At 38.8% G+C, this 7,810-nt stretch overlaps 1 protein-coding gene across 1 annotated transcript in view; it reads right to left on the reverse strand.

Annotated features, from left to right (window-relative positions):
- The window catches only part of FBXO8 (F-box protein 8), a 47,759-nt gene extending 39,974 nt beyond the window's left edge, over positions 1–7,785 (reverse strand). The window contains exon 1 of the mRNA XM_070415476.1: positions 7,541–7,785. The gene's annotated coding sequence lies outside the window, so the exon portion shown is untranslated. The remainder of the gene's footprint in view (positions 1–7,540) is intronic.
- Between the last annotated feature and the right edge of the window lie 25 nt (positions 7,786–7,810).

Below are 7,810 nucleotides of genomic sequence, written 5' to 3' on the forward strand. Positions count from 1 at the left end.
GATAGCGTTTTGGTGGTAAGTACTAACATATTTAATCGCTATTGATATGTTAATGTCTGACAGAGAAATGGTTAGAAGTGTTCTTGATACTGTTACTCTGGAGGGCGAATTTAAAATTGGAGCTCCAATTATGCCATATAGTGTGTGACTGTAAATATTTCAAACAAGATTTCTGAGCTTCTATTTCCCATAAAAGAGGGGAATTCACTCCTATCTATTTTATAGGGTTGCTAATGAGCCTTAACTAACATACCATATATAAAAGCCTCTTTTAATTAGTAAAGCTGATGTAGGTCCTACCTCACTTTCTTTTTTCCTAATGCAAACATCTGAGAAAAAGCTATACCTATTTTTTGGACACGATTTTGGATGTAGTTTTCTCTTTTTAAAAAAAGTTTTAGTTTAAACAAATTTGTTGCAAACAGCATAAAGGAACTTCCACCTAGAAGGCAGTATACATTAGATTAATTACCAACAACTATATCCGTTAGTTTTTAAGAACAATAATACTTTTCTATTGACTTCCAGTAGATGGCTGTATTTCTAAAAGGGATGGTGTTTTGAACTGACTGCATTTGTAATGCCTTGCCTTTTTTCAAAAGGGCAGAGCATCTACAAAAGAATAAGATAGAAATTATTTATTAATAGCAATTGGAATATCTAATATAAAGCCTATATTTAAAATATTAAGCAGCTTTAGTCAAAACATGTCCTTGTGACAGTTAGACATCAGATAAAGCACTCTTCTATAAGAAAAGGCTAACTGTACTAAGGCTTTTAGTAATTCCATGACACTAAGCATTCAAATGGCACATGCGGTGGAGACAACTATAAGTAATAAAGAATGGTTTATACCCTATGCAGGTAGAGAATACACAATGGCAGATGGGAAGAGTATAAAGGAGGCTGAAGGTCTTAAAAAAGCATTCTGCTTTAAATACTCTTGTTTGAAGCAAAACGACTCCGTAAGTCTCTTCCTGAGCAAACAATGTTAAATTACTGGTTTGCAATGATTGACATGAAAAATCTCATTTAAATACTCATTATAAATGGTTAGTTTTCCTCGATATTTCTTAAGTGTCTACATAGTGGAATTTATAAATAAGAAATTTCCTACCTCAGAGATAGAGATTTAAAATATGTACCAAAAGGTTATCTCTCAAATGCAATTTATATTAACATTGAAAGATCAAGGATGTTCACTTATTTGTATCTTTTTGACAATTTTCATTTTTTTCCTAGTAGAAAGAAGTAACAACTATATTTTTGTTTTAAAAAATCTTTAAGTGATATTATGATATTACTCAATGGCATAGGAACTCAGGAGATTCTGTGAGAAAGTATTTTCTATGTGACATTTAGAATCAATTTGGCAGCCCAGCATTTACTTCTCTACTTCCAAAAGAACAGACCACCAAAGTAGTTTAGAAAAGTCTGAGTAGAGAATTAAAAAAAAAAAAAAAAGGAAAGGAAAGAAAAAACCTGATAACCAATCACACCTCTAAAATTGAAAGGCAACAACTGTAGAGAAATGAAGGAAGGGTCCGTCCACAAGGAGGTCTTTCTAAGGAGAAAAGGGAAATAGCTAAGTACTAAGAGGTCACAGGGTACATTAAACACATAAAAAAAACCCCACTCATTAAATTTAAAGATCTGGTCCTGCAAGAGCAGTTTTTGTTCCTAAAAGGCATACCAGTTGTACTAGTTTTAATTCACAAAGATTTACAATATTACTTTGTTTTCTGGAGGTTTTTTCCTGTTCTTTAATTTGATTCTATAATGAGTGTTACCAAATGGCATCTAAACAAATGTAAAAATTAAGATGTGTTATTGAAATGTAACCAAAAAGCTGAGAACTGCGTGCCTATTTAATTTCTTCAGGTTTTTTCCCCAAAAAATGTTCCACTGTCTGTTTTAACTTTTAAATAAATTTATCATACTTCTCACCAGCATTATTTTTAATTACACTGGTTCTTCCTTGACTACACTATTTACTCAACCCAATTATAATCAGCAGCTGCATATCCCAACTCACCTCCTCAGGACATACCGCACTCTATGCCCACCAACCACAATGGCCATTCCTATGAGAGTTGTGGAATTAAATACAAAACCAAGGCTATAACTCCTACTGAATTGCTTTTATACAAACCAAACAATATATTAAATAAAATAAATATCAAAGGAAGCCCCAAACAGGAGGAAAATCAGAAATGAGATGAGAAACATCTAATAATAAAGATTCCAACACAAAACATGGTTTTGATTCAGGGTCCTTCTTTAACTAGTTGTGAGTACTGAGCAAGTCACTTAAATTTCAAAGTCTCAGTTTCCTCACCTGTAATACAAGGATTTTGAGCTTGATGATCCCTAAGGTCTCTTTTAGCTATAAAATTCTATGATTCTATAAAAATAAAATGAGAAAACATCTTTTAGAAGGTAAAATGCAGAGGTGATGGAGACAGATGCATGTATGTGTGTTTGAGTGTATTTAGCATCTGCCTTTTCCATCTCTCTTTTCCATGTTCATGACTTCTACAAATCACTATTCAGCAAGAGCCCAGGGGCTTGTTCTCCAAGCATGACTCACTTGCTAAAATCTTGCTCCTTCTTTCAATCAGTTTATGAAATCCTGTGCGACCTATTCTTGAAGAATATGCAAACTGCTGATTACAGAGCTAAACTCCCTAAATCTGCTGCTTAAATTTGAAACCACAAATATCTTTTCTCATCGTTATATCATAAAAGTATTTGCCCCAAATATGATGTAATCCTACTCAAGTTAGGACATTTTAGTTTTAGTGTGGAATCTATGTCAATAAATTTGTCAGAATAACAAAATAATGAGAAAAAATAAAGAAATGGGGAACATAAATTTTTAGAAGTAGATGGAGGAGACCAAGATGGCGGCGTAGGTAAACACCGGAGACCGCTGCCGCAAACAACCATTTCAAAAATACAACTAAAAGACGGAACGGACATCACCCAGAACCACAGGAAGGCTGGCTGAAGAGAGACTCTACAACTAGAAGGAAAGAGAACAGCAAATCGAGGCTCAGAGGCGGCGCAGTGTGGAAAATACAAAGGTACGGAGGTGCGCGCGCAAAGCGGGCTGGTGGCTGAGGGCGTGGTTGTCCTTTTCTGTCGGGAGTGAGTCTCAGACTCTGGGCTCCAGATCCGGGCGAGTCTCTAGGGACTCAGACTCAAACGGGAGAAGCGGGATTATCCGGCATCAGTTGGAACCTGAGGGCAGCTTTCTTTCCGAGGTTTGCAGCGGCTGCCGGGGTTCTGAGAAGCAGAGCCTCTGGGAACGGGACTGAGAGCGGCCATAACTGCTCCCTCCTCCCGCCCTGTTGATCCCGCCCCGCCCAAACCCTGCGCACAGCCATTTGCCGATCGCCTCAGGCAAAGGCTGGATTAGCGCCTCCCCAGAAGGCAGACGTTTTCCATACAGCTGATTCCTACAGCCAGTCGGCCTGGTGGTCAAATCCCTCTAGTGTTAACTACAACAATTAAGGCTTGGCTAGAACAAGACTGCGCACAGAGACCACAAGGGGGTGCACCAAGAAAGCATAAAAGATGCGGAGACAAAAAAACATGACAGAAATGGAGGATATGGAGCTAAGAATCGCAATTTTGAGGGCTTGCCATAAATTTGTGCAGAGCCTCACGAAAACTAATGAGACCCTCGATGCTACGATAAAGAAATTAGAAAGTAAGCATACATGGACTGAAATAAAGAATATTATACCTAATAGCAGACCAGAGGAGCACAAGAATCAAACCAAAGATTTGACAAAAAACACCCAACCGGAAAAGCAAAATGAAAAAAGAATCCGAAAGTGTGAAGATAGTGTAAGGAGCCTCTGGGACAGCTTTAAGCAGACTAATATCAGAATTATTGGAGTGCCAGAAGATGAGAGACAGCAAGATATTGAAAACCTATTTCAAGAAATAATGGCAGAAAACTTCCCCCATCTGGAGAAAGAAATGGACTTACAGGTCCAAGAAGCGCAGAGAACCCCAAACAAAAGGAATCCAAAGAGGACCACACCAAGACACATCATCATTAAAATGCCAAGAGCAAAAGACAAAGAGAGAATCTTAAAAGCAGCAAGAGAAAGAGGCTCAATTACCTACAAGGGAATACCCATACGACTGTCAGCTGATTTCTCAACAGAAACTTTGCAGGCCAGAAGGGAATGGCAAGAAATATTCAAAGTGCTGAATACCAAGAACCTACAACCAAGATTACTTTATCCAGCAAAGCTATCATTCAGAATTGAAGGTCAGATAAAGAGCTTCACAGATAAGGAAAAGCTAAAGGAGTTCATCACCGCCAAACCAGTATTATATGAAATGCTGAAAGGTATCCTTTAAGAAGAGGAAGAAGAAGAAAAAGGTAAAGATACAAATTATGAACAACAAACATGCATCTATCAACAAATGAATCTAAGAATCAAGTGAATAAATAACCTGATGTACAAAAAAAAAAAAAAAAAAATTTTTTAGAAGTAGATGTATGATATTAAAGTTGTTTTAAAGTTTTAAGTAAACTACTTCAATGAAAAAGTATCATGGGTTAGATGTATATTTCACAGACTTTCAATATTAATTTAAAATTTTTTTTTTTATTGCTTAAAGTATTACAAAGAGTATTACATATGTCTCTCCCCCCCTGCCCCCCTTGACTTTCCCCCGGCCTCCCTTACTCCCCAGTGTCTTGTCAATATTAATTATTTTGATGCATTATCACAGACCAACCAAGGCATTAGTCTGTTTCCAAATTTGAATGAAGATATAGAAAAACATAGTGTACACAGCAGTTGGCTCATCAATGAACTATAAAATCATAAATCTGAATGACTAATTTCAATGTACTATGATAAAAACGGTCATCTCTTGGCAATTCAATGTTTTAGTTTACACAAAGCACAACACACACACACAAAACATTCCCTATTAAACTGATCATACATAATAAATTACAATTCATGTTTTAGCTTATCTAGAAGTTATTACCTTAAGATATTTTATGGGTGAAAGTACATCAACTGTGTTACTTTTGTAAGCATCTGTTTAAAATTTTGCAGCCATCTAAGGGCCCCAAACTACTATAAATGAAGTATGTTAACCTGATAGGGAGCCCCAATTTAAAAGCCAAATTTACAATCTGAGAATTGACACAATCAGGCTGGTATTAAGCCCCTGAGGGATAAGAGATAAACTTGAGTAAAACTTTACTTACAGATAAGGATTTACAACATCTTTCAAACTTGGAAGAAGCATAGACCTTTTTACAGTGGGTCACAGCCAAAATCGTGTCACAAGAAAACCTGAAGTCTATACCTTTAATTTCTGATCAACTTATATGGTTCCCTGACAAAAGCTATGCTGGTAAGGGTACATCCAGGTAATGCTGGGAAAGGTGGTACCTGCCACCTAATAGTGCTTAAAAACAGACATACAAGATACAGTTCCACTCTAGGACATACCTCTCCCCCCATCCCTTTTTGATCTCATACCACCATAAAGACTGCCACTGATCTGCCTGCTTTCTACACCAGAAGGCTTCCCTCTACCTTTTCTTTCCTCCTTAAAAGCTAGCGTTGCTCATGTTTGTTTTGATACAATTTCAACCATATAAAATGGCAATGAGTAAGGAATACACAATCTCCAGCTGTGATGTGCTCTGCTCACAGAGACCTTAAAAAACACAAGCATTCCTCAGACACACATCATCCCTCAGGCAGTTTCCCAAGCAAAATAATGAGCCTCTCTTCAAATAATTAGTAGGGGGGAAGAAGGAGACAAAAAAAAAAACAACAACAAAAAAACAAAAACACACACACCAAAACACTTTTCCAAGAGAGATAAGGCTTGTATAAGTTTGTTTATTTCTTTACAGTCTGACATTCCTCCTTGTCTGACTGCATTTCTACTCAGTTATTCCTATCTTTTACCTCCTAAAATTTATCAGGCAGGGTATCTGTTAGGCAGCCTCTAAGACGGCCCCCAAAGATCCTTGCATCCTGGGACTTAAGCCCTTGTGTAATCCTCTCCAGATAGATTTTGGGTTGGATTATTTACTCACTTCCAACAAACACCATGGCAGTAGTGATGGGGTAAACTTCTGAGATCAGGTTATAAAAGACTATATAGAGAGCCTTTGGGACGCTGTTAGATTGAAGCCAGCTGCTAAGCTGCGAGGCAGCCCTGTGGGGAAGCCCCTGTGGTGGAAAGCCAGGCCTGCCAATACAAGGCGAGTGCACTGGGAAGTCGATCCTTCTCCCCCTCAGTGGAATCTTCAGGTGACATCTCAGCCCCCATGTACAGCTTGACCACAACTGCATGAAAGACCATGAGTCAGAGGTGCTCTGCTGAGCGTTTCATGACCCACAGAAACTTTGATATAATAAATCCTTGTTAATTCAAGCAGCTAAATTCGGGGGCAATTTGTTACTCAGCAAGGGGTAACTAATGAAGGATCTACTCCGACAAACTGTCAAGTTAACTGGATAAAGATGGGAAGTTTCCTACTCAACCTGAAAAAATAGAAAAAAAATGTATTTCTTCATTCTGCTCAATTTTGCAAACCATTTTCTTAGGTGGGGGGTTGGGGGTGTTTCTACCTCAGAAATAAGGTTACCAAACGCCAAACATTAAAAGGGGGAGAAGAAAAATTGAAATGGAAAACATAAATTAGCTCCATCTTGCAGTACATAAACATCATGATATACTGATTTAGACAGAAACACCTGGGATCCTTTAAAATCTAAATTCCACTGGTTAAAACAAGCACGCTCAGTTACTAAATTACTAAACCTAAACAAAACATAAACAGAACCTAAAAATAAAACAACAAAAACCTTCAATGGCTGAGGATTAGGAATCATTTATGCTACTCCATCCAATTAATAATATGTCATTGAGCATCCACCATATAAGAAACTAAAGCCCAGTCACAGAGAATCAAACAAAAGAGGACAAACGAAGAAGCTTTCAAATTTATAACCAAAGTTTGATAACTGAAGCAACTGGCAATCTATCGTGACTTTAACTGTGTTTGCATTCATATTACTGCAAAGTATGTAAAGAACCGAAAACTGTGCTTATGCATCAAAAAAAAGAAGGAAAAAAAAGCCACAACAACAACAAAAACACACACACAACGGAAAAAAAACCTACTTTGCTCGAAAAGCAACACTTGGGTTAGAAGAGGACAATCATCGCCTCTTCTCGGCTTTATTTCAGGATGAAGCTGGGTCACTACGTAGGGTCCCAGGCTGACCTTAATGGCCTAGAAAACCCCAGGAACACACCTATTCCCGCCTGCTGACACCGCCTTATTCCCCACTTTAATAAGCCGTCACCGCTGTCACTCAAGAATCTTTGCACTGTCATTGGTCCCAAAGTCTTGCTGGTTGGCAAGTTTCTACTAACTAGCGAGCACCAGTTATCTTCATTTCCGAGGAGAAAAGTGGGGGAGTGGAGGGGAAAAGAAGCAAGAGCCTTGAAATATCTAGGCTGACGCTGGTACCTGAGCGACCTGCGATCCCCACCGCCGCCGCGACGACTCGGCCTCTTGACGGGGGCTTTTAGCCAAACAGAAAAGAGCTCAGCCGGGAACTGGTGCCCAGGCCATTGGAGAAGCCGGTTCAGACGTCCCCGGTTCACGCCGGTGAGTGTGAGGGCGGCGAGAACCCCAGAGACAGCCCCGGCTTCCTCCAAACGGAGCGCACCTCCAGCTGCAGCAGCGAGGGCTGCCGACAGCCCGAGGTTTGACGTTTCCTATTGTTGCCGGAAGTGA

This window comes from Myotis yumanensis, unplaced genomic scaffold, assembly GCF_028538775.1.
Source record: "Myotis yumanensis isolate MYYU_CA2020_CCGP unplaced genomic scaffold, mMyoYum1.0.hap1 SCAF_5, whole genome shotgun sequence".
Taxonomy (NCBI): Eukaryota; Metazoa; Chordata; class Mammalia; order Chiroptera; family Vespertilionidae; genus Myotis; species Myotis yumanensis.